At 46.7% G+C, this 27,817-nt stretch overlaps 1 long non-coding RNA gene across 1 annotated transcript; it reads right to left on the bottom strand.

Moving 5' to 3' along the window:
* Positions 1-21,441: 21,441 nt before the first annotated feature.
* On the bottom strand, positions 21,442-26,513 carry LOC106630356 (uncharacterized). Its single transcript, XR_001333586.3, has 4 exons — positions 26,361-26,513; positions 23,920-24,089; positions 22,933-23,298; positions 21,442-22,828 (listed from the first exon to the last, which is right to left on the bottom strand). It is a non-coding gene; the product is annotated as an uncharacterized LOC106630356 (long non-coding RNA).
* Between the last annotated feature and the right edge of the window lie 1,304 nt (positions 26,514-27,817).

Here is a 27,817-nt window from a genome sequence, read left to right as displayed (position 1 = left end):
CTACCTGGATCCAGGGAGACCAAGGTGGAGATTCTGGATCCAAGGAGTGCTGAGGAGAGCCTGGGACAGAGGAAACACCACAGCTGAGATTTCAGTGCTGAGGAGACCCTGGATCCAAAGAGACACCCAATCTGAGAAAATTCCAGATGCAAAGAGATTGTGGATCCAAGAAATTTCCAGAGACAGGAACAAGATTCCAGAGCTGAGAAGATTCTGAATCCAAGGAGACACCCCAGAGCTGAGGAGAGCCCGGGACTGAGGAAGCCCCAGAGCTGAGAAGATTTCAGTGCTGAGGAGACCCTGGATCCAAAGAGACACCGAATCTGAGAGGATTCCGGATCTGAAGAGATTCTGCATCCAGAAAATTTCCAGAGACAGGAACAAGATGCCAGAGCTGAGAAGATTCTGAATCCAAGGAGACACTCCAGAGCTGAGGAAAAGATCCTGGATCCAAGAGGAAGATTCTGGAGCAAAGAAACTCTGGAGCTGAGGAGGAGACCTTGGAATGAGAAGATCACGGATTCAAGGAGACTCCAGAGCTGAGAAAATTCCAGAGCTGAGGACACCCCGGACTAGAGGAGTAGATTCTGTCCCCTGGAGCAGCCAATTGCATGCCAAGATGTGGAATTTCCTGGAGAGGACCGTGGAGATCCAGATATCCAACAGCACCCGGAATGTCACCCTGGAGAACCCCAGGTGAGGGGAAGGTGCAGGAGAGCCTCTGGAGTGCAGGGTGTGTGGTGGTTTTAGTTTGAAATTGGGTGGAAATACTAATTTTGTGTTGTGGTTTAGGTTTGCTAATTTAAGATTTTTTTAATTTGAAGATTTTTGGCTGATATACTTAAGAATGCGATAGGTTTGGTGTTGGCTGATTACTGATGCACTTACTTTTTGTTGTGAGGTGGGATTAGGAGAAAGGTAAGGCAGGTTTAAAACTTTAGGAGGGTATAAAGAAAATTTTATTAGAGGTAATTAAAAGGAAAAAAGTAGTAAGAAAGAATGAAAACAAGCCTTTTAGAACACTTTTCCTCTTCTCACAACTTTTCTTCCTCACTGATAATGTAAAAAATTACATTTAAGATTTTTAGTTAGTTTATGACTTTTAAAGTAGTTTTTCTTTAGTTTATTGAGGGCAAGTAGTATTTTTTGTTAAGGTTATGGAGACTTTTTCATAAGAGGAAAGAAAACATGTTTTTTGTGGCTCTTATTTTGTTACGAACAGCAGTTCTTTGGGGAATGTTGCTATTATGTTTTTCTTATTGTTCTAAGCATTTTTTATAGCTTGTTGATGGGTTATGTTGATTTATGGGGTGTTGTTTTAAAGATGAGTTGTTTAAAGGCAAAAGTTCTCTTTACTGTCCATTTTTTATTTTTGGGAATAGAGATTTTCTTTTCTTCGGAAGCAAAGGTCTACTCTTTTTTTCTGTTTAACTTTATATGGGATTACAGCTATTTTAGCATTTGTTTATTTTAACATGGAGGCTTTTGTTTGATATCAATTTGAACAATCTTTTATCATCCTTTTATCTCTTTATAGTTTTATGTACTATAAGGAAAAAGAGTCTTTATAGCTTATAAAAGGATTTCAGCTCTAAGAAACAAGGCATTTATTTTTCTTTGTTTTTTGGGACTTAACTTTTTCTACACCAACTTTGATGGCTTTTTGCAGTTCTTTTATATGTTGGTATTTTGGAGGTTTTTTCCTATTTGAGGGAGGACTGAGGCAGTGTAAGGGTTAATATTATGCTGAATTTGACTCCATGTTCTCACAAGGCTGATTTATTATTTTATGATATTCTATTATCTCAGAATCTCTGCTGGTCACAGTGCCCCCAAGATGTGTTAGAAAGTGTCTTTTCCCAGCCCAGCAGTTGAAGAAAGAGTAAGAACTCTTCTATTCTTGTTCTTAAGGTTCTTTATTGGTTTTTTTATCTATAAAATTCTTTTTTTGACTCACTGAAGTCTGTCTGGCAGGTTGGGTTGAGGCACACTGCCTGTCCTTGGGGCGATGTTATCTTTTTCTACTAAAAACTATGTGTACACTATTTACAATAACTTCTCAATACTTATCATCTATGTTAGACAATCAGTTTTTTCTCTAAACTAATCTTAAAAGTGCTAGCATCACTTAAAAAATGGAGGAAGGGAGGGAGGGAGGAAGGGAGGGAGGGAGGGAGGGAGGAAGGAAGGAAGGAAGGAAGGAAGGAAGGAAGGAAGGAAGGAAGGAAGGAAGGAGGACAAGGCTTAAATTCTTCTATCTTGGGATTTCAAGCTCCCATTCTAAAAATCTCAAAAAACTATTTTTCACCCAGTGACAAACTATTATTCTACCTAAACTTTCTTGTCTTCTTCATATAAGGTTGGTAATTGTTTTTTCCAAAGGCTAAGTCAAAGGCACAGGGGTCTTGGGCTCTGTGCCAAGGGCTCTGAGCCCCCCGGGCAGGGGCTGGAGCCCTCCAGGGCAGCCAGAGCAATTTCATGGGTTCCCTCAATATTATATTAAAAGAAAGTATATCCTAAAACTATACTGAAGAAAGAGAAAGGATACATCAGAAGGCTGGAAAAGAATGAATAATAAAAACCCATGACTGACCAGAGTCCCGACACAGCTGGACTGGGATTGGTCATTAATTAAAAACAATTCACATGCTGGGTAAACAATTCTCCAAATCACATTCCAAAGCAGCAAAACAGGGAGAAGCTGAAGCTTCCCAGTTTCCCAGGAGAAGAAATCCCGGTGAGGGGATTTTCCATAAAATATCACAGTGATGCTGTTTGGCTTGGTTTGGCTGAGATGGCGGTTGAGGTTGGGCTTTGCTGCTTTTTTGTTGTTTGGAAAGGAAAGAGAGAGTTTTGCGGGTTTTTGGTTTTTAACATGTGTGTTTCACAGAGTTGTGCCCAGCTGCTCAGTGGTTCAGCAGCCTGTCAGTTACACAGAAAGCTTTGCATCAGTTCCCTGAATTTTCCTCCCATTCCAAACCAGGACAGGGTGGTGTCGCACACATATTTTATGAAAAATCTTTTCATTAAGACTTTTTCTCTTGAGAAGTTGAGAGACTTCAAAAATGAAATGTAAACAATACTTATTTACTGCTGTAGAATGCAACAAGTGCATCTTTGATTGGTCTCATGTAGTTGTTTTTATTTAATAACTAATCACAGTCCAGCTGTCTCAGACTCTCTTGTCAGTCACAAGATTTTATAATTCTATTCTATTATTCGCTAGCTTTCTGATGAAATATTTTCTTTCATTCTTTTAGGAACTCTTAATATATCATTTTCTTTTAATATAATATATATAATAAAATAATTATTTGCTGCTGTAGAATGCAACAAGTGCATCTTTGATTGGCCTCATGTCCTTGTTTTTAATTAACAGCTAATCACATCCAGCTATCTCGGACTCTCTAATCAGTCACAAGATTTTATTATCATTCTATAATTTTCTATTCTTTGCTAGCTTTCTGATGAAATCTTTTCTTCTATTCTTTTAGTAACTCCTAATATATAATTTTATTTTTATATAATATATATCATAAAATAATAAATCAGCCTTCTGGAACATAAAGTCAAGATTCTCATCTCTTCCCTCATTCTGAGACCCCTGCAAACACCACCAGAGTGTGGGGTCATCATCCCACGATGGGAGCATCTCCTAGAGCTTGGTCCATTTCTTACTTGTCCGCCAGTGCTCCCAGCACCTCCCAGCAGTGCCCCCAGCACCTCCCAGTGCTCTCAGTGCCCCCCAACAGGGCTCCCATTACCTCCCAGTGCTCTCAGTGCCTCCCAGCAGTGCTCCCATCACCTCGCAGTGCCTCCAGCACCTCCCAGTGCTGGTGAGACTGTCTCCTGCTGGTTCCACCACCCGCCACTTGCTCCACAATGATCTCCTGGTGTGTGACCATGTTTACAGGGGTCTCAGGATGAGGGAAGAGACGAGGATCTGACTCCATGTTTCAGAAGGCTTGATTTATTATTTTATGATATATGTTATATTAAAACGATACTAAAAGAATAGAAGAAAAGATTTCATCAGAAGGCTAGCTAAGAATAGAAAAAAAAGGAATGATAACAAAAGCTCCTGTCTTGGAAAGAGAGTCCGAGCCAGCTGACTGTGATTGGCCATTAATTAGTAACAACCACATGAGACCAATCACAGATCCACCTGTTGCATCCCACAGCAGCAGATAATCGTTGTTTACATTTTGTTCCTGAGGCCTCTTAGCTTCTCAAGAGGAAAAATCCTAAAGAAAGGGTTTTTCATTAAAAAATGTCTGTGGCACTGGTGGTCTCACCATGCTTCCCTGATAACATAGCCCCATTTCTCCTCCCCAGGACCTAGTTCTACAGCGGGCACAGCTTTGTCCCCCCCAGCCCCCCTGTGCCCCCAGGCTCCTCTGACACCTGCCACCTCTCCAGCCCCCTGTTCCGCAACTGTTGTGGAGTCCTGGTCTATGAGGCCACCACCTTCACCATGGCCATCTTCTTCTCCAGCCCCCTGGACTACAACCCCTTTGCCATGGAGCTGGGCCTGGTCCCTGCTCAAAGTTCATCTGGGCAGCTTGGAGGACACCTACAGCCACATGTCCCAGATGAGGACGTCCTTCACCACCAACAGGAGCACTACGTGCTGCCACGTCACCCTGGACACCTGCCAGGAGCCTGTCCAGGTGAGTGTTGGCCACGCCAAGGTGAAGCCACCATGTCCAGCACACGGAGGTCCATTATCAGGGTGGTTCTGCAGGAGCACAAGTGCTCAGGGAACGAAGCTGGAGAGAGGCTTCCATGCTATGTGACAGCAAAGGAATTAATTTAGTTTTCACTGTGCCTGTGAACAGAGAAACAAGGCACACAAAAACTGCTTTCCCAGCAAGAACAGTTGGAAGAGAAGAAGAAGACATCTGGCTCAAGAATGCAGGAATAGACAAAACAAGGACTGAATCTGGGCTTACTGGTAAATGGGTAAGTTGTAATGTGTAAATTGCTTATTTGCAAAATCATGTGTGCATGAATGGTTAGGAGTATCCTTTGTGTGACCTCAGGCCTGAATAAATTATGCCTTTTTAAACCAAATCAGTGTTAAGGAGTTGTGTTCCAACATTTTGGAGATTTTGTGGCAGTAAATTGGAGAGCCAGCCAGAAGATCAGCCTAGAGCTTCAATGAATCCACAGATCTCCAGCCAGCACTGAGGAATTTTCACGGAGAACCTCAACTTTAGACCTTCAGGGACTTGAGGCAAGATCCCTGGTGTAAGTGAAGGCATCATTTAAATTATTTTTCTTCGGGTTATTGACAAGGGATGCAAATCCCCACACAGAGTTCCTGGTAAGTGTCAGAACCCAGGAAATTCCTCTGACTGCCCTGGAGGGCTCCAGGCCCTGCCCGGGGGGCTCAGAGACCTTGGCACAGAGCCCAAGACACTGTGACTTTGGTTATGACCCATGCAAAAAAAAAAAAAACCAACCTCCTATGAGGATCTGAAAGCTACGAAATTCTAAGTAAAATAATAGTTTGTCAATGGGGTGAAAAATAAATTTTTGGGGTTTTTAGAATGGGGATTGGAGAAGCAAGGTGGAGGAATCTGGGTGTGTCCAGTCTTCCTCCTCCTTCTTCTTCTTGGCCGCCAACTTCTGCTGTTATGGTGGCACTTTTGGATTGGTTTAGAGTAGAAGCTCACTGTCTAACATAGGTGATAGGTCTTGGAAAGTAATTGTAAATATTGTACATGTAGTTCTTAGTATAAAAAGATACCACCACCCTGAGGGCAGCCAGAGTGCCTCTGTCCAACCTGTTGAATGGACCTTGGCAGGCCAGACAAAGAATTTTATAGAGAAGAAACAATACTGCCCTTCTGTGCTCTGACTTCTTCTGTCAAGATGATGGGCTGAACCCGCTCACCTCACTGGCACAGGGATTCTCCAAGCCCAGCAGAAAGAAGATGTAAATGTAAATGCCCTTTCCCAGGAGCTGTCAGCAGCTGTGCGCAGCCAGAGTGTGCAGGAGCTGTGCTGGCTGCGTTCAAGCCAGCTCAGAGCCTTGCTTCTTGTGCCCACAGCATGGAAGCCAAGGTGTGCCTGGCACAGGGATGCACTTGATCTCCTCCTCCCCGCTTTCCTCTTGGAGGGCAGTCACCCCTTGGAGAAAGTCTTTCTCATCTTCTCAGCTTTGCATGCCTCAGGTGAGAAAAGAAAAGACTGACTCAGCTGCCTGGCAAATGGCCTAAGCACCTGGCCATCCTAAAGCAGCAGCAGTCAGACCGTAACAGCCCTGCAGCAGAATGCAACTTCAGACTCCATCTCCACAAATCACTCACCTTTCCCTCAGCAACAAAGAGGTCCTTGCAGCCAGCAGGAAGAGAGAGATGACGACCGACTCTAGCATGACAACTTGGTGAGACTTGTGGAAGCATGGAGGATTGGGAAGTGAAGAAACAGAAGCTGTTGTGGCAAAAGGGACATTGTGGAGAGTGGAGGTTTGCAGCAGAATAGGCCTTTAGAGGCAAGGCAGATTCTGTCTGTTGAACCTCTGCGTGTCATGGTGTTGGCAGCTGGGCAGCCTTGGCCCAAAGCTGATGGGCACTGGCTGTGCAGGGAGGGAATCACTCAGCATGCGTGCATGTTCCTGCTTAGGAGCTGGACGCGCTGCCTGGCAGGAGAAAATGACAGGGAGACAGTCTGCAGCTGCCCCAGGTCCTGCACAGACCCATCCCCTGTGGGCACCCCCTGCTCCACACTCTATCCATTGCCAAGATCAAGAAATGAATGCCCTGCTTAACTGGGGCTGTGCATTAGTTCTGGCAGCACCACTCTCTCCTTCCCATCATGCTGGGCCAGGAGAGGAGCAGGAGGCTCTCCTGGCACTGGCAGCTGTGTCCCTGCTGCCAAAGGCTGGGCTGAAGTGCACCCTGATCCCCAGCATCTCAACTGCCCGGGCACATGCCATGGGGCGGGCCAGGCTCCCCCGCCTCACTGGGGCTCTGGGGGGCCCGGCAGTGTTTCCTGGATGTGCCCCAGTGCCACAGCTCACCTGGGACACTTGGATTCAGGGCAGCACTGAGGGCAAAATTCTCCACTCAGGCACACTTGCTTGGATGCTGAGATCCACATGGCAATGTCCCTGGGCTCCCCGTCAGCATGCTCAAGGGCATCAAGGAGCTCTCATGCCCCTCTTGGCCTTTCAGGCTGTGCACCTGTAGCCCATTCTTGCAGCAGATGATTCAGGTGACAGAAGACAGGCACAATTGAGCAAGCAAACAAAACAACAGGTCTACCCCAGCTGCAGGGGACAACAGGTCTACCCCGGCTCCAGAGCTGCCGGGAGTCAGCCTTTCCCTCTGGTGGTGGGCGCTGGCCGGAGACACCAGGTCTACCCCAGCACCGGCGGGACACCAGGTCTACCCCGGCTCCGGGGCCGCCGGGGGTCGGCCTTGCCCCCTTGTGGCGGGCGCTGGCCGGGTAGCATAGGTCTACCCCGGCACCGGCGGGAAACCAGGTCTACCTTGCTGCTGCGGGACACCAGGTCTACCCCGGCTCCGGGGCCGCCGGAGGTCGGCCTTGCCCCCGGTGGCGGGCGCTGGCCGGGGACAACAGGTCTACCTCGCTCCGGCGGGACAGTCCAATTTCAGCAGGTGCCGGGTAGACCTGTTGTCGCGGCCGGCTGCGCAAGTTCACCAAGGGGTCGCTGTTGTCGGCCGCCTCTGGCTGCGTCACCGTAGGAGGTTGGCACCGCGGGGCCGGCCAGCTCAGGGGCCGCCTCTGCCCCGTCGCGGACCGCATCATCCTGGAGCACCCGGATTAAATAATTCCTAAACCACCTGATTCTGGCGCAGGCTTTCGGACGGAGCACAGCAGCTCCCTCGCTGCCATCTACTGACAATCAGCCCTCCACACAATCTTTTGTCGCTCTCTCTCTCGCACCAGCGGCCGGCCCGCCGCTCCGGCCAGCGGGCGCGCTCCGCCTCCTCCTCCTCCTGCTCCGAGGTCTCCCTCGGCGGGCCGGGGCCGACAGGGGCCCAGCGCGGTTCCGCCTTGGCGCTCTCCTCCGCGCGGCGGCTCCCAGGTCCGAGACACGGGCCTGGGACTTGGCTGCGCAGGCGGCGGCGGCAGCTCTGCCATTGCCGGGAGCGCGGTGCGAGGGAGCCCGTTTGCTGCCGTCTGCGGTGGCAGGGGTAGACCTGGTGTCTCTCCGGAGCCAGGCTAGACCTGGGTTCCTCCTGGAGATGGGCTAGACCTGGTGTCCCCTCACCAGTTCGGAGGAAGGTAGGGGGAGGATCAGGACACTGCAAACCATCTCTGATCCCAGCTCAGCCCTTCATTTCTCTCTTCCTAGGCAAAAGCCATTCTTTGCCAACTCTTCACAAGCACTCTTTCCTCTCTGCCAGGACACAGCTGGCATGGAGAACATCATGCAAGAGGAAACAATGACCTGAACCAATTCAATTGGACTCAAGTGTCTTTTAAGCTGAAAGTGCAGAAGTCAAGATGTGTTTAGCCTAAACCTCTTGCTCTCTTGACATGTGTCCCAAGCTCATGGGAAGGAAGCAGGTGCTGGATTCAGCTGCTGAACCAAAACCTCTTCTGAGAGCAGAACTAAGCTGGGATGTCCATCCATGGAGCCCCAGAGGGGCACAGCTCTTGTGGCCGCAGCTGTTTTACGATGGAGGTTTCTGCAGCGGCTGCGCTGGGGCTGTGTCAGGATGGGCTGCTCTGGGGCAGGGCCAGGATCTCAGCGGCCAGGCCAGAACACAGCAGCAGCACGGCTGGGAGCCGATGGCTTCTCCTCCACCTGCCTGGTGGGTTTGGGCTGTCCTTTTAGGGTTTTAGGGTTTCTCCCAAATTTTAGGGCAAATCTAGGAGAAAACCTCCAAAAGGGGCTCTTGCAGAAAGCCAACACATGCGGCCTCTCCCCCCACTGCATTTGGGAAAAATTTCCTGGGGGAGAAGTGGAAAGAACCTGTTTATTTAACAGGCCAAGTGAAAGAGTTGCCTTTGGTCAAAAAACAATCCAATGGCAGGCCAGGTGGAATTGACATTGGAAACAATCCCTCATTGAATTGGAACATTTGGTCCAAAAAACTTCTCAGGGCAGCATCTGAACCTCAAGAATTAGTAATCCTTGCTTCTTTGACGATGGATTTTTGTTTTACTTTCATGGCTCGTGCCTGGCGAAAAGGTGATCCCCCAAAGTACAATGTTACCCCTCATTATTTTGCGTATAAGAATTTGAGGTTTTGGTGTAATGTTTCAAACAGCTGGAATGTGCTTCCTGAGACTGATCAATACCCACGGCAATTGCCGAAAGGATATTGATTCATTTGCGGAGATAGAGCTTGGCAAGGCATTCCAGCTCGCCCATTGAAGGTGGCCCTTGTAGCATTGGTATGCTCACCATAATTGCCCCCACTGCCAAAGCAGTGATGAAAAAGAAACAAAAGAGAACGAGAGCTGTCCCTCATTATGGGGAGAACTGTCAAAGTGATTTTATGCCTTGGAATGCTGCCCGAAGGGTTTCAGCAGGTATATTTTTACCCCAATTGGCTTCAGCAGTGGCATTGAAACAATTAGATCGAGTTGGATGCTGGCCGAGCAAACAAACTAATGCCACATCCTCTGCAATCAGTGATGTGTTAACCGATGTTGATAGTGTTAGACATGCTACTCTTCAAAACAGAGCAGCCATTGATTTTCTTTTACTGGCACAGGGGCATGGTTGTGAGAAATTTGAAGGACTGTGTTGTATGAATTTGTCTGATCATTCTGAATCCATTCACATAAGTATACAAAAACTGAAGGATCTGACAGCTCAAATTAAAGAAGATGGAGGTTCCTGGCTGGATGATTTGTTTCAAAAATAGGGCTTTGCACCTTGGCTAAGGCAACTTTGCAAGATAGGTCTTTAGGTATTAGGTGTTCTGATATTGATATTGATAGTGATACCCTGTATACTTTGTTGTGTACGGCGAATGATGAACAAAACGGTCTGAGAAGTTTTTGTCATATATGCAGGAGAGTTAGGAAGTAGAAGCACAGAGAGTGTTCGAAATCTCACGAAAGTAGTAGACGAAGGTATAGACATGAACGAGGGTTTTGAATTAACACCCTGGAATCGACCAGAGTTTTTTGAACAATGACTTGTGACTATTGTCAAACATGATTCATATCTCTTTCAAAGACTGGGCCTTCACAGCATTAAGTTGCTGTGCTGTAATATAGCAATGCTTAGGTTCAGTGCGAATAGGTCTCCAGCAGATGATAAGTAGAAATTTTACAATAAGGCTATGAAATGCAAGTAGTAGGCGACAAGAAAATGAAGGCTTCTGAGTCAACAGAGAGGGGGAATTGCTAGAATTCATAACGTTAGAGGGTTTTAATGAATTGGTTAAAAAAGAGTAGGCCTCAGACAGAAGTTTTGTTAGCATTGCAAATACAGCAAAAAAGTTTTCTAAGCTGTCGAGCTTACATGACAAATAACAATAGATCTCTGTAGAACTGGCTTATGGACTGCAACAAGGTTATTTAATGTATATCTTTAGAAGGTTAGCATGAATGGAGCTCTGTTCTTTGTCTCAGATGAATAAGTCTTTGTTTTACCTACCATTACGTGTGTTTCATATGATTGGATAGAATGCTTGTCAATATGTGTTGCCCTATGGGTGATTGGCTGAAATCTAGGCTGAGATGGTTTTATGCTATGCTGTAATGCCACACCTCCTTGGCATTCCCTGTGGATGAGCGAGCTGCTAAGATCCTGTCTCCATTGTCTAAGACTAATGTGCTGAAATAAAAAGCTCATGTCACTAGTCCGGGTGTCCCGTACCTGTTCGTGATTGTATCCACTCTTGCCGGTGACAAGTGGGTTCCTCGTTAAGCGTGGCAGCCAGGAGTGGCCAGCTGGCTCCTGAAATTGCACGATATGCAGGATGGTTCCCAGACCCAAGCTGGCAACAGTGCCATGTCAGGCCGGTTTGACAGTGCCAAGTGTCTCCTGCAATCTGCCATCCAGAAGCGGGGCAGCTGATTTTTTTTTGCCTGGGATAATTGCCGAGATTTGTGTTCGGGGCCTGAGGCCGGGAGTGGCCGGCTGTCTCCTCAAATTCCACGATATCCAGGATGGTTCCCAGACCCAAGCAGGCACCCGTGCCAAGTCAGACTGGTTTGACAGTGCCAAGTGGTGTCGACGGAAGGAGACCAGGACATCAGGTTGATCATCACAGGCCCGATTTTATTGATCAGCACAGCGGGTTAAATACAGTTCGTAATTAACTTCATGCATATTGCAAAAGTTGAGCTCAGGATTGGTTAGTTACATATCAGCAGTTACACCTACTTTTACATTCCTATGGTCCTACTTTTGATACTTTCTACATATTCTTAGGAGATATTCAGGACTAATCTCTACTCCCTTTCTCCATGTTGCAGCAAGGCCACTGATTGCAAGCTGCTGACATCTCCTTTCAGCTTGCTGACTGCTGATTTCTCAGCTTGACCAGTGGCAATATGTCAGCATGGCCTTTCTCAGCTAACCAACTATTAATAAAGCTCTCCACATTAAAGCTCTCCACATTTCCCCCGTTTTCTTCTTGTGCAAGGAAATTAGCTTGCCAGGTTTTTGCTATTGTACGGCTGACCATGTTTTGAATGCAATTAAAAACACAAGGCAAAATCAGCAAAAACAGTAAAATTACACCCAGCAGTCCTATAGCATAGATCACAAGGTTTCTTAGCCACGGTCCAAGTCCTAAGCTTTTAAGCCATTCGTCAATTCCTAAACCTTCTTCTTCCTTGAGATTGTGAAGTCCCTGTTGCAGTTCTTTTATCTTAGTGTGAATGGACACCGAATGGTCAGACAGATTCATGCAACACATTCCCTCAAATTCTTCACATCCATGTCCTTGTGCTAAAAGCAAAAAAATCTATGGCAGCTCTATTTTGCAAAACAGCATGGTTAACACTCTGCACATCTGTGGTTAGCATGTCTAGGATTTGTGATGTCTTGTTCAGTTCACTCTTTGCCCAGCACCCTAATTGCTTTGCTAAATTCATAGCCTTATTGGCAGATCCTCCCGGCAAGATAGTTGAAACAACCACTTGTTTGAATGTGCCCCAAAATTGTGGATCTCCTATCGAGCTGCAGTCTAAGTCATGTATGCTACGTCTCTTTCTGTTTGAATTTTGACTCAGCTGCATTAGCAAGGACACATTAGGATGAAACAATGACAGTTTACCCAAATAACAGGGTCCACCCTGTGGTCTAGCTGGAATGCCATTCCACGCCCTATCTCCGCAAATTAAAAATATTCCCGTGGGTAATTTCATTGGTGCAGTGATTTTTGTGCTGTTACATTTACTGTAATGCTGCGGAGAGATTTCACTCACATTCAGGAATGAATCTAGGGTGGCCCATGTTTCTTGTGGTCGGTTTGAAGACTTAAAGCTAAACCATCCACGAGCTGTAGTGTTAGACAAACTGGCGTTTGTACTGCCAAAAAGGTCCAGTTCCTCAGGAGGAGAGTGCAAAGCACAGAATACGCTGCATTTCTTTCCCGTAGAGCTTTCCTTATTTGTACCAACAACTCATACAATCGTTTATTATTCACTTCCTTAATTGCTGCTTCCTCTATTCGTTTGGCTACTCCTGCAACATACATAGAGTCTGTAACCACATTTAAAGGTCCCTGTAAGTTGGATACTGCCCATACTACTGCCAACAATTCCAAAGTTTGTAAACTATCCGCAGGGTCTGCTGTGATGATTTGATGTTTCCATTGTCCTTTTTCTTGCCAAGTGACAGCAGCACGCCTTGATTTCTTTCCTGCATCGGTAAAGGCTGTAATAGCTCCTTCTATAGGGCATTCTTCTCTCAAGGGTCGAGTAATCCAGTTCCATTCTGTCATCCATTGCAAAACTCTAGGCACTAATTTGCTGGTATCCACTTTTGCAGATGATGTCAATAATGCTTCCTGTAAATCCTTTGAGTTAATCAGGTACCAGTCCAAGGTTTCTTTTTCCATAGGCAGTCTAATGGTAGCAGGTTCTCTACCATCCACTTCAAGAATTCTGAGACGCCCCTTTTTGATTAATGCAGCCAATTGTTCAATTTTTGAACATACTGTTTTCTTATGCTGTAATGGTGGAGACAACCATTCCAACACCTGTATCTCCCCCGTTTTCTCCTGTTGTTGAGAGAGAGCACCAAGCAGGTGGCAAGGGCTATTCCAGATAGTAAGGTCAATAGGGTGGTCGAGTTGTCGACGAGACACGTACCCCTGTTGTACACAGTCACTGATTTGTTGCAAGGCAAGACGATGCTCCTGTGTCAGGCATACAGGAGTAGTAGGGTCAACACCCTTTAATAAAGGCCGCAGGGTTTCTAACAAATGATTCGGTATTCCCACAATAGGCTTTAGCCACTGTAAGTCCCCCAGTAATTTCTGTGCATCATGTAGAGTCTTAATGTCCAGTTGTAACTCCAATTTTTGAGGTATCACTTTTTGATCCATCAAAGTCCATCCCAAATATTTCCAGGGCTTTGTAGTTTGAATTTTCTCTGAAGCAATATCAAGTGAATATGAAGCAAGGGTATTTCTAATAATGTCAATCTGCAAAGAGGAAAATGGTTGTTGCTGTGCAAACAAGATATCGTCCATATAATGATATATTATAGTTGCTGGCCATCTGCGACGTAGTGGCTGTAATGCTGCATCAACATAAAGCTGACATAAAGTCGGGGAATTCCGCATGCCCTGTGGCAAACAAATCCATTCAAATCTTTTATCTGGTTCTCCACGATTTATTGCTGGTAAAGTAAAGGCAAATCTTTTTGCATCATTAGGATGCAGGGCAATGGTGAAGAAACAGTCCCTTAAGTCGATGATTAAGAGTGGCCAGTGTTCTGGAATCATAGCTGGATTAGGAAGACCAGGCTGTAAGGCCCCCATAGGTTCCATTTGATCATTTACAGCCCGCAAATCATGTATTAAACGATATTTCCCTGATTTCTTTTTGATCACAAAAATAGGTGTATTCCAGGGGCTCGTGGAAAGTCGTAAATGTCCCTTTGAATATTGTTCCTCCACTAATTCATGAGCATGCATAAGGCTTTCCCCTTTTAGAGGCCATTGCTTAACCATCACCGGTGTATCTGTTTTCCAGGTGAGTGGAATGGGAAAAGTCCAAGCAATGGCAATTACCCCAAAGGGTGCTGATTAGTTAACACCACTCCCAGTTGTGTTAAAATGTCCCTTCCAATTAGGCAGGAGACTGTAGGAGGCAGTTGCACAATTGAAAACACAGCAGATATTTGTTGATCCTCAATGGACACAGACAAAGAAGGCGACCTGCTTGCCAATGTAAATCCTCCTACTCCAGTGAGCATGTTTGCTGATGGGAATAGAGGCCAATGCTGTGGCCATGCCTCTGGAGAAATAATGCTGGTATCTGCTCCTGTATCCAATAATCCATAAAGGGTTATGCTTTGATGCCCATAAGTAACTGTGACCTTTTGCTTTGGTCTGTTTTGTAAATCCACAGTTAAAAGTGTAACACCAGTGGAGCCAAAACCTTTTTCATCCCGTGCTTGTTCAGTAAATGGTTGTATTCCAGAGGTCATTTGTGATAGTGGTATCAATTGTGCAATACGTTGTCCTTTTGTAATTTTAATTGGAGGATAGAGGGTGTAAGCCATGATTTGTATTTCCCCTGTAAAGTCTGCATCAATAACTCTAGGCAAAACAAATAATCCCAACATAGTTGTAGTAGAGCGTCCCAATAATAATGCTCCACATGTTTGTCTGTTTAATATAAGAGGACCCTTTACTCCAGTTGGTATTTGCTCCCTGTTGTTGCGGGTTGCAGACAAGAGGTGGCTGCGATGTCGCGGCAGCTGGTGCTGGTGTCTCTGATGTCACGGCAGCTACTTGTGTCTGGGCGCGGCCCCCGTGAAACGCGCTCTGCTGACAGTTTCCCGACCGCCGTCTACAAGCTGTGGTGTTGTGGGAGCTGGATCGGCAGTGAGCCACTTCGGAGAGGAGCAAGAGCAGCTAACACCTGATTCTGAGCAGCTAACACCTGATTCTGATTAGACTCTGCCTGCTTTTGTAACCCCAATCCTAACTCCTTTATAGCATCTACTAGAAATGCCTGCGAAGCAGTTGGCATTAATGCCATTCGCTCTAATGCTTCCTCAATGGTCCAATTTGCTCCCAAAGTAGATAATACCCTTTGGGTTGCTGGATTACTATTTTGAAGGGCACACTGCTTCAATATCGCCCCCTTAAAGTAGTCTGCCACACCGGCCCGGTCTATAGCAGCAGCCGCCCTATCGATAAAATTTCCAAATGATTCTTCTCTACCTTGCTTAATACCCATATAAATTGGTAATCCCCCTGGCTCTTTAACCATATCTATCGCTGTACGCACCAATCTCATAGCCTCTCTAAGCTTATCTGGTCCCAATATCATCTGTGCCTCTGTACGCAGAAATGCTCCTAATCCCATAAGTTCATCCACTGTCACTCCATGCAATGGATCTCCCGGAGCCCGTTGTACAGCAACTGACTCATTTACTAATGCTTGCCAATGTGCATTAAACAATAATTGTTGATGCTGAGTAAATATTAAACGCACTATCCCTTTTAAATCATTTGGGCATAAAATCTGAGTGTTAAAGAGATAATCTAACATTTGCTTAACAGGTTCACTTTTTACACCAAACTGACTAACTGTAGAACGTAGCTGAGCTAACAACTTCCAATCTAAGGCAGAATATGCTGCCACATTATGCATTAAATTCCCCTGTGCATCATATTGTGGTGTATAAGTAACAGGACATGCAAGACTAGAAGCTATTTCTACGGCTTCACTATCTCCCATTTGCATCACCTCTTTTGCCAAAGCAGACCAAGCCTCCCTCCTTTGTTTAGCCATTTCCCCCCATAGATCACGGTGTGCCCCTGGGATGGGAGCTGGCTCTTTGGAGGTGCTATGCTGCTGGCATTTTGGTGCAGGCGCCGAGTTTTCGCATTGGGAAGGCAGTAAAGCAGAGGCTGGCTCGCGCGGGGGAAGCGACCCCCCCGCTGGAGCTGTCAGTGAAGCCGGGGCCGGCCCGAAAGAAGCCGGCTCACGCGGGGGAAACAGCCCCCCCGCAGCTGCAACCGGAGCTTGCTCAGGCAGAGCCGGCTCGCACGGGGGAAGGGGCCCCCCCGCTGGAGCTGTAACCGGAGCCGGCCTGCCCGGGGATAGCGGCGGAGGCAAAGCTGGCGGCGGAGGCAGAGCTGGCTTGCCCCCCCCACCATCCGACCCGCCTGAAGCTGGCAGTGGAGGCAAAGCTGGCTTGCTTTTACCTCTCCCACCCGGCTCGCCTTCCCCCTCAGACAAGGGAGGGGCAGACGGTTCCGCACTTTCTAAAGGCATGTCCTCAACACCACTATGCTGGGGATTTTTAGGCATAAGTATCTTAGTTACAGAAGGTGCCAAGGGATCATCCTCACGACCATATCCTATATTCCTCTTATGAGCTTCTGTAGCCCTTTCTGCTGCCTTTCTCTCAGAGACCTGCTGAAGCAATGCATTATACACCACCCGCCATAATTTCCCAAACTTTTTAGCTGATTTATCCCCATCTAACACAGAGTCCATTAACACCTCTCCAAAATTTTTCCACTCTGAAAGCTCATGTACTGTATGTGGGTTAGTAAACATACCTATAGAATGACCATAAGCTAACAACCCCGGTAATTCCTTTTTTAAATCTATCTCTTTTACCCCTCGCTTTTCTAAATATGAGGAGAATAAATCATATGCCGCTTGCCTATCCATACCTATTCAGTGCGCACTGTTTTGCAGCTCCAGGCTCCTGCGGCACGTAGGTGGCTTGAGTCACGGATGTGAACCTCAAGGGTGCTTTTTATAAATAGTCCAGTCTTTGTAAATAATCCGACACCGTCCCGCTGCTAGGACCCCCACCCAACTTCCGGACCGTGGCGAGTTCCCTTTTTTCTTCGTAATCCGAGAAAAAAGGACAGGGGTTCAACGTTGCCGCATCGTTGCCCGCAGCGTTGCCCGCATTCTCCACCATTTGTCGACGGAAGGAGACCAGGACATCAGGTTGATCATCACAGGCCCGATTTTATTGATCAGCACAGCGGGTTAAATACAGTTCGTAATTAACTTCATGCATATTGCAAAAGTTGAGCTCAGGATTGGTTAGTTACATATCAGCAGTTACACCTACTTTTACATTCCTATGGTCCTACTTTTGATACTTTCTACATATTCTTAGGAGATATTCAGGACTAATCTCTACTCCCTTTCTCCATGTTGCAGCAAGGCCACTGATTGCAAGCTGCTGACATCTCCTTTCAGCTTGCTGACTGCTGATTTCTCAGCTTGACCAGTGGCAATATGTCAGCATGGCCTTTCTCAGCTAACCAACTATTAATAAAGCTCTCCACATTAAAGCTCTCCACACTGAAGGGTTCTTCTCTTCACCACAACACATCCTCCACTCTGCTCTTGTGCTCCCTGGCCTTGAGATGAGCTCCTGCTGCTTGGGGTAACCTCTGAGCCTGTGTTTGTGCCCAGCTGCTGATCTGCTCTCTTGCTGTTCTCCAGCTCACACAACTCTTCTACAGACTCGAGGAGAAATAATGGATATGGACATGGAACAAGGCAGAGAGCTGAACACCATCCCAGTGTTGAGCCTCAAGCCCAAGGAGCCTTCAGTGGAAGATGGTGAAAGTGTAACGCTTGTGGTTGCCCTAACCCTGAGTACTGAGGGTGATATCAGCAGCCCGGACAGTTCCAGAACAAATTCACATCCCCCTCAGCATTTCTTGCGGCATAAAGGCAAAACAAGCGCTCATGACCTGAGGGCCAAGATCAATAAGAAGCTGCACAAGGCTGAAAGCATCAAGACTGCCAAAAGCAATGTGGTAAAAAAGGCACCCTCAAGCTGGCATCAAGAGAAGATGGAGTCACGTTTATACCAGTGAGGATCAAAGCATTCAGCGGTAGCTGGTGGATTAAAACGTGGTGACGATACCTTCGTGTCTGCACAACACAGAAATGAGGAGGAAGGTCCAGCTGCCAGCAAGTACTACATCAAGAGACACAAATGGCACAAGAAGGACAGCCGGTACGGGGTTGGATATAATTATCTTTTCTACCAGGTTTCACAACCTGTCAAAGTGCAGCGAAGGTCCAGATCTGACCAGGATCTAAACAAGAATCTGGATTTTATCTCTGAGCTGTTGATTGGGAGCCGCAACCGCTGCGAACAGGAGAGGAAGAGCCACAGCTGAAGAGAAACATTCCTCTATAGGCAGGCACCTCCTGATGATGCCTGACACCACAGAGGAGGAAGACTCCATCTTCCTCTACAAACCTGTGAGCCCCCAAAGTCCAGACCTTGCTCCAGTTCCAAAAGGACGGGAAACCAACGTTGATCATCACCGGCCGCTGCAGGAGGCACACAAAGGCCTGCGAGCATTCATGGCCCACGTGGAGCGAGCCCTGAACAGGGACTGCAGCCTGCCCCAGCTCAAGCACGCCTGTGCCAGGATGGTCATGAAGACCAGGCTGTTTCTAAAGCTGCCCACTGAGAGGCAAGAGAACCAGGGAGCCTATGATCCCATGGCCCGGTGTCGTCTGCAAGAGAACATGATCATTCATATGGCCTTGGGGAATGGCAAGGGACTCACACGGAAGGTAGGAGAGCTGCAGGCACTGCTGCACGTGTCCTTCTGGGCAAAGGAGAATGGAAGGATCAATCCTCCTACCACCATGATCTTCCTTTTCTCACAGCGCAAACTAGAAATTGTGGTGTACGCGATCATGTTTGTGGTTTTGCTGCTTTTCTTCGTCTTTGTCTTCCTGATGCTGAAGTGCATCTTCCACGTAAGCCAATTTCTTGTTTGACACAGAGCTGTCTGTCTTGTAGCTGGAGTGCTCACGGTGACAAGCCCCATGTGCCACTGCAGATGGCCCTGCATGTGCTGGCTACCACAGGAGATGTTGTTCCAAGCCTGCAGCTTGTGGCAGCATCCACAGCAGCCAGCTCAGCAGGGTCCAGCCTGCCTGAGGGAAGCTTGTCCTGCCTTCTGTCCCAGCTCTCCCCAGCTTTGCTTTGCTCTCCCGCCTTCAGCCACACAGCAATGAGAGCTTTTGCCCTTTCCTGTTTGGCAGAATATTAAAGGAAAACGCATGTTGCAAATCTCCCATTTTCCTTCCCCAGAAGCGCTCTCAACGTTTGAACTTGACTCCCAACCCTGCATCACCAGGAATTTGTGTCTGAGAAGGTAACTGCTCCCTGCCCCTGCCACTGCTGTGCCACCAAGAGTCTTTCCCGTGCACAGCAGCTCCTCCTGGGGCCCCGCAGCCGCGCAGGTGCCACTGCCCAGGACTCTCCCGGCTGTGTTTCCAACACATCTCGTTTGGGGCAGCCCTGGGCGAGCGGCTCCTGAGCGGCAGCGCTGGGCACGGCCGGGGGCTCCCAGCCCAACCAGCCTTTGCCACGCCGGTGCTGGGATGGATGTCCTGGGCCCCGGTGTGCTCCCGAGTTTCTGTGAGCACCAGCAATACCTCTGTGTTCCCTGAACAGTCTCCTCTGCTGATGGCTCCGCCCTATTTCTCCCTGCTCCCTCCCCACAGTGGCTGCTGAAGAACTCACTCCCATCCTCTCCACTTGCCTTTTGCATGCAGGGCTCATTCTCTGCATTGCCAGCCATTGCCATCCCTGCTGGGGCTCCCCATCTTCCTTGGGCTCTGCTGGCACAGCCCTGAGCAGGGAGAGGTGCTGGCACCTGCTGCAGCCCTCCCTGGTCTGACCTCCCTGTACACGGAGTGGGAGCAAGGAGCTCTGGGCATGGGATGGCCTGAAGCCTTTTTGTCCCCATTCACCTCACTCACTCCATTGCTTTGCAGTGTTGGAAATGCCCCTTCCCAACTCCTCCAGCGGCTGCTGCGCACACAGGGCAGAGCACAGGCAGCCCTGTTGCCCACAGCCTCCATCACCAGCTGCCTTCTCTCTTTAACTCTATTTTCCCTTCCTGATTTTTTCAGGTTCTGTGTAAAACTGCCACAGAATGGCAGGAGGTATAACAAGGAGGCACAGCATGTAGAACAGAAAAGGGCAGACAGCTTCCTTGTGACTTGCCCCTGTTCCCAGTCTGTTCCAGATTCTTCCCCAAGCTGTTCCCCGTGCTTTTCTCTGTTCAGAAAGTCTGAATTGCCATGGGTTCAGAGCCTCAGGGATTCCTATGCATCGCAGAGATAAGCATCCCAGCAAGAGACATAGTGTGGAGAAGTAAGGTGGAAGACTTTCAAGAAGTTAATGGGATGCCAGCAATTCTTCACTACCCATTTTAGCTGAGGCTCTCCTTGAATGCTGTTTCATTGGTTGTTGTTATTTCCTTGGATGCTTTTTCCTTGGCTGTTATTTTCTTGCTGCCCCTGCTGAGGGAAGGCTGGAGGGTGCTGCAGGCAAGCACAAGCTCTGGACACCCAGAGGAGGCATCTCAGGGTTTTCCTCATCCCTTCTGGCAATGTTTCCCCCTGCATTCAGTAAAAATAAAGTTTGTCCTTATTCCTCCTGCAAAAGCAGTTTCCGTTCTCCTTTATGGAATTGGCCAAATTCAATTTGAGATTGTTGTGGGTTCACCCCAGCCAGATGCCAGTCACTCCCAAAGCTGCTCACTCACTCCTCTCTGCAGCTGGACAGAGGGGAGAAAATTTAACGAAGGTTCATGAGTTAAGGACCAGGAGAAAACACTCATCAAATACCATTGAGTGAAAAACAGGCTTGACTTAATAATATTAAATGAATTTATTACTAACACAATCAGAGCAGGATGATGAGAAGTAAAAAAAGCCCTTAAAAACACCTTTCCCTCACCCCACCCTCCTTCCCAGCACTATTGCCTACACCAGCAGCACAAGGAGACAGGGAATGGGGGTTATTCCCCTGCTCTCAGAGAGCAGATCTATCACCCTGCTGTACCATGGGGTTCCTCCCATGGGAGACAGTTCTCCAGGAACTTCTCCAGTGTGGCTCCATCCCACCAACAGCAGCTCACTGCAAACTTCTGCAGCATCAGTCCGTCCCACAGGCAACGTTCCTCCCAGAACTGCTGCGGCATGGGTCACTCTCCCACAGGTGCAGTCCTGCAAGGACAGGCTGCTGCAGCCTGGGAGCAGGGCCCCTCTCTCCACAGGTCTCCCACAGGATCACAGCCTCCTGCAGGCATCCAGCTGCTCTGGTGCAGGGCCCCTCCACAGCATGCAGGTGAATCTCTGCTTCCCCGTGCATCCCTGCGGGCTGCAGGAGCACTGCAGCCCCACCATGGTCTCCCCACTGCCTGCAGAGGAATCTCGGCTCTGGAGCCTGGAGCATCTCCTCAGCCTCAGTCTGCACTGCCCATGGAGCCTGCAGGTGGTTCTCCTCACATGTGCTCACTCCTGCTTTTCTCTAGTCCAAATTAAAACTGTGTCACAACTTGATTGTGGTTTCTTCTTAAATCTGTTACCACAGAGTTGTAACGACCATTTCTAATTGGGCCAGCCTTGATAAGGTGCCAGAACAATCTGTCATGTCCGGCAGAGCCAATGCCAGTGGGCTCCAGGGTGGACATCCACCTTTAGAGCCATCAGGGATTGGTTCTGTGAAAAATGCTAATCACTTGTTTTTAAAATTTTAGAATTTTAATAGTAATAAAATGGTAATAAAAAAATAGTAACACAGTTAGAGTAATAATAATTTGGACAATTTGAATTAGGAGAATATGAGACAATAAATACAAAGAGTTACGGACGTCTGGGTACCTTTTTCTGGACAGCACGAGCCTGAAAAAGGACACCCATTAACAGAGGATTAACCCTTAAAAGCAATAGCTTGTTGCATAGTCATACAGTTCATACATGATGCATAAATTCCATTCAAATACAGGATTCTGTCTGGCCATCGTCAACTTCTTCCTCCGAATCCTAACAGCGCCTTCGAGGCAGGAAGAAGTTTATTTCTTCTGATAAGAGGGCAATAAATTCTTTTTCTCTGCAAGATTCAGGTGTCCTGTGGCTGCTATCTCGGTGCGAGTCCTTTCTTTAAAAAAAGTATCCTACATAGCATCGTTTCTATTTTAATATTTTTTATAACCTAAAACTATATTTAACACTGTACTAAAGAGAATTAATACAGCATTGCTTTCTGACACAACACATATAATATTCATTTTAATATTTGTGAAAAGCCATTCATAAAAGACATGCATTTTTCACACTTTATTCTGGCCAGAATGTTGTTCTGGCCAGGATGTGCAACAGAAATCATTTCAGCCACACATTGCCCAGGTGTGTAGAGAAAATAATTCCATGACATATGAATTTTACTAGATTGTTTTCCTAGACTTTATACAGTCAAAACGCATAGAAATTAATTCATTCAATGTTCATTGTTCCCAAGTTATGCAGGTCTTAGTATTTGGTTTCTTACTGGTTACAGATGTCTTCCCACCGATGCTAATTTATTGCTCATTCCTTGGTGTTCTTATGAGTCTTTTCCAGACCAGGTGTCTCCAACTCCATCACCAGGGGTGATGTTTGGAGTTGATGATCATTAATGATCATTACTGGTCATTATCTTTTGTATATCTTCTGTGCTACTCCCAGTCTGTTGACATGTTTTGTTTTTGTTGACTTTTTTTTGCTGTTTTGTAACCTGCGCTTGGCAGGGGCCTAGGGCATCCTAGTCCAGGCTCTTGGCTCCAACTGCCTTCTTCCACTGCAATTATCCTTGCACGGAAAGTGTTACGCCACAGACTGTACAATGAGACAATTCCTGAAACAGAAATGAATTCCAGCTATGGAAAATGTCACTGACATATTTAGAAATACTTCAGCAAAGACCTTGGAAAAAGCTTGGGAAAGGTGATGTGTGATTACCTGAGACCCAGGAAACAGAGCTGAAGGTGGAGAACAAGCAGATAGCAAACAGCTTCCACTTCTTCTTGCTCCAGCCACTACTGCAAGTGCAGCTTCCCTGGAATTTCATGTCCAGTGTGTCTTCCAAGCTCAAAACATGAACAAACAGGTACCCCAGCACCACAGAGTACAGGTGTACTTTGACACCACAGACCCACCATGAGAACTGGAACCCAAGGTCAAATCTAAAAATTGTCCTTCCAGCTTCCTCCCACTTGGTGCTCTTATCTTTTGATTATTCCTGACTTTTCCAGTGCTATGCCTAAGATGATCCTTCGGGCACCAGAAGTACACATCCAATTCAGGGAACACCAAGTTATCCCTGGGCTGCGAAACAAAAGACAAGAAGTATTGAAAAATCATCCCTTGCCTTGAGGGTGTCCAGTCCTGGGAGTATGTCCTTCCCACCACCCTTTTGGCTTTTTTCCAGTCCGAGTAATTCTGGAAATGTACATCCAAAGTATCCAAATGTACAACCCAAGTTAGACACATTGGAGTGTGTTCTGCACACCAGAAACCACAGCCCCAAGTACTAAGAGTCTGAATATGCTCTGGATTGCAATTCACAACCTCAGCAGAGCCTACGTGGTAAAGCCTCCTCCAAGAGAGGAAAACACATGACATGTCAGCCCTTGTGGCAGCTGCGTCACTGAGTAAGGTAACGCATTGGGTCTTACTCTGATACTGTAAAATACTACAAACCCTGTGGATCTGAGGTTTAAAAGTTACTTTTAAGTCAACAAAAAGGTCTCTGAGACAATTCACTGAATTCACGGCTAGACCCCAAAATATGTTTCCGAGTGCATAAAAACCTGTATGAAAAGAAGAACACAAAGCTTCCCACATGCATTTTATTGTATTTCCAGCAAACATTTTAAGACAGTTCACATCAGAATGAGGTCACTTGGTGCCAGCACAGTGTTAGAACAGGCACATCAGGAGACTCACCTGAAAATATTCACTACAGACCCTACATCCTATCACTCCATCTGCAGCATCCTCATTTCTCACAGACACTCAGTTGACTCCCATTAGTAAATGGATCGCTGTTCCCAGAAGCAAATCCCCAGAGTGATTTTTTACTCTCTGCAAACAGCAGGAATGATTGAAGACAGCTGCTGTCATAGGGGAAAAAAAAAGGAAGATTTTTGTGATCCGACATCTTTAGCTATGAGGGCTTTATTTTCTACCTGGAACCACTAAGCTGCTCTGCCTTGGTACTATCCACCTACTTCCAAATGCCTCCATGGTGTTCATCTCTTTGGATCTGCCATCTCCCCCACTCTGACAGGAAGCACAGCTCTGACACCACAGCAAGTGTCGAACACATGAACAGGTACAGGCAGGGACTCACGAAGTCCAGCAGGTTTTGCAGCACAGCTTATTGTGCTTCATGGCTTCAGGTTTTTTGTTACAAATTCACTGCAGTTTAACCTAATCAAAAACATTTGGCAAGACTTAATAATAACCCAGAGAATCCAGTGAACCACCAATGTGGTATCGCAGCCAGTTCAGCTGAGTTTTGTGCAAGAAAAACTGTGTGTTTGAACCTTTATTGAATCCTGTTCCAGTGATTTTTTGCTTTTCTTTTTCTCCATGACAATGTGAGGGCTTTTGGTTTCTGGCTGCATAAATCTCAGGCAGTATCTGAAAGAAACTTCACAGTTTGGGTTTTCTGGGAAAGCCAAATCTACCTGGATTTATGTAGCCAGAAACCAAAACCTTTCCCCAAAACATTTTATATATTCCTATAATTATTTTATATACATATAAACATATAAATAAATGTAATATAAATAACATACAAAAATATTAGAATATACTGAAATAAACAGGGCCAGGAGACTTCTTCTCCTTTTTAATGCCTTTATTAAAAGTGATCAGCTCAGGATTGGGCGGCTCGGCAGGGCTGCAGTCCCCGTCGCGTCTCCCAGGGCGACTCAGAGGAGGAGGATATGCGCAGCTCTGTCCGCTAGGGGCAGAGCCGGGGGATCCGGTCCTCGTGGGAGCCTTTAGGGCTTGATGTCCCCGTCAGATCTTACTCCTCTCAGCCTCGTTGGCCCAGTCTCACCGCCAGGGACGACTCCCATGGTCAGGGCGAGAGGGACTCCGCATCTCTGCAGGCTCAGCAATCGGCTCCTCATGTCCAGACATCACTTTAGTCTCTCAACTCTTATTTGGCTCATTGTTTTTGGGGTTTTCTCGTTGCATTTTGGAGTTGAGGTCCCAAAGCATGCCGGTCTTGGAGTCACTTTGCATAACCCCCCCCACCCTCTCAGGTGTCTTCCCTATGCTGGAAGAGAGCACAGTCTTGGGGTAAGGCCATCACCCCACCCAGCCAGGGCTTTTGCTAATACAAAAGAGGAGATAAGCTACAAGGACTCGTGATTACAATAACAAAGCACTAAGAACCCTGACAGAGACAGAGATCTGGCTGCGTCCCTGTAACTCTTTCTCACAAAAAAATATTAACCGAATTTTTGTTCATAACATATACTATATATAAAATATAGAAAAAAATTAAATACATATGTAATTTATATATACTCATCTATTCCGACTATGTGCACTTACTCTATAGAATACCTATTTATACTTAGAGATCTATTGGCATGTATCTGTTTAACTTATTGTCCTGGTTTAGGGCAAATTTGTTAAAGAATCTGCAAAGGAGGGCCCCCTCCAGAAAGCAAACCCACACGGCCCCTCCCCCCAACCGGTTCGGGAAGAATTCCTCAGAGATAAGGGGAAAGAACCTGTTTCTTTACCAGACACAGCACCCCCCAGCACACAAACTATACCAGATGACACCGCTCTGGAAAAGATGGCAAAATCAGAAAGTCTCTTTCAGGGATGGTTGCTCTGTTCTCAGTCCCTCCGGCGCTGGGCAGCTGCTGCAGCCAAATGGTGCAAACCCTCGGTGTTCCCAGGTCCCAGTCCGGAGCAGGTTTGAGATGGTCACAGCAACAGGAGAGGAGAAACAGTCCAGGAAGGAATTTGGACTGTTTAGCTAAACTAGCTAATAAGCAGAAGCAAAAGCGAGAGCAGACAGACAGCAAGCAAGCAAGCAAAAGCAGAAAAGCCAAAAGCAAAAAGCAAAAAGCGAAAGCAGCCCTATGTACTGCCCATCTCTGCGTCCCTGATAAGAGAAACCCAAACAAAACTTTCACTCCTCAGAGCCGGTCTTAAAGGCACAGAACAGATGAATGGGGATACAAGCATCATAACGTCACCCCAGGACATTCCACCCCTAATGGGTGGACACATATATAAACCAGGACACTTATATATAAGTTATTTATAAAAAATATATATTTAGACTGTTTCGACTTGTGTATTTTGACTCTTCAGTATCAGACTTGTCTATTTCTACTTAGATATCTACTTACATCGCCCTGCTGACACTAGGAAATGGATGATCTCCTCAAAGAGCTACCACAGCAGCTGGGACCTGTGCCTGGAGCTCCCAAGTTGCTCCTGAGAACTGCACACGCACCAGGGCCGGTTGCGAGGCAGAAGCAGCCGCTGAAAGCGCCACCGAAGCGCTCTGACTCACAGGACTGGATGTTCCCTATTGGACAGCAGCGTAAGTGTAAAAAGCCACGGCAAACGCACAGCCAACGTCGCGTCTCTGCGCATCCGCACATTTTAGTTGCGGTGCCGTTTTTAGTCTGCAGGTGTCACTACGGAGCCATTAAAAATGGTGGATGTGCATAATTCCTCGTGCTTATCAACAGGTGACAGCAGCCAAGATCTCAGATGGCGTTTCAGTGACACAAAAAAGCTTTGAATACATAGATCGATTTCTATTGCCTTCATAGGGATCATATTTTCTCCTGTTTTCAAGCCCTTTATTATTTAATTTATACATACAAATGTTCTATTTTCATTTTCGAACCCTATATATCTGTATTTGGAATTTCTTATTCTCTAAGATCCTTCATATAAAGCAGTACATATGGAGTTGTATTTGGAAATCAATTTTTATATAAAGAAGAAAAGTTGCCATTTTTAACTGCCCTAACCACTACTGCTAACCATTACCCCAGACTACTCTAACCACTGACCTTAGAACTACCCTAACCACTGCTCTTAACCACTACCCCTGACCACCATCCTAACCATTACCTCCCACAACTAAATGCAACTGGGCAACCCAGCCTCCTGTAGGCAGATCAGGTGGCCCCCAGGAGTCCAAGGTCAGACAGAGCTATAGCTCCTGGCAGCTTTCTTCTGGGAGAAATTCTCATTCTTTCACAGTTCTAGGAGGCAGAATCCCACTTTCAGCCACAGGCCCCTGGCCTTTCAGTGCAGCTCTTTTCTCCAGCAAGGAAAGCCCAATGCCCGAATGTCTTTGGGACAGCTGAGGCACGGCCCCTTAGATACCAAGGCCAGTGATACCCATCAGTCCTGTCAACTTCCATGGCACCCATGACTGAAAGTGGGAGTCCATCTCCTAAAGCTGCAAACTGTCACCCTGTTTTTCTAAGTTTTTCTTAGCCTTCTGATGTTTACATTCTTGTAACAAACTTTCTCACACACTTTATGTAAATAACTTATTGGTTGGCATTCTTTTATGGAGGAGGAGAAATTTGATGGACTGCTGGTTTGTCCAATGTCATTGGAGAGGTGGCACTTTCACCCTCCAATCCACCGTCACTTTTGTAAATCTATAAACGTTGGAGTCAGAAATTAAAAGCTGTCTTTTTTACTTTGGGAGATATGTATCTCCACGTCATGTTATTTCATGTGCTATACGACAGCAAACATCTGAAGATTGCTTCCTGACAGAAGCTCCACAACTGGAAAAGGGCTTCTTGGTAAGATTGCAAAATGCTATTCTTGG

Source organism: Zonotrichia albicollis, chromosome 23, assembly GCF_047830755.1.
Source record: "Zonotrichia albicollis isolate bZonAlb1 chromosome 23, bZonAlb1.hap1, whole genome shotgun sequence".
NCBI lineage: Eukaryota > Metazoa > Chordata > Aves > Passeriformes > Passerellidae > Zonotrichia > Zonotrichia albicollis.
Note: the sequence above shows the minus strand (reverse complement) of the source record. Positions and strands in the feature narration are given on the sequence as shown.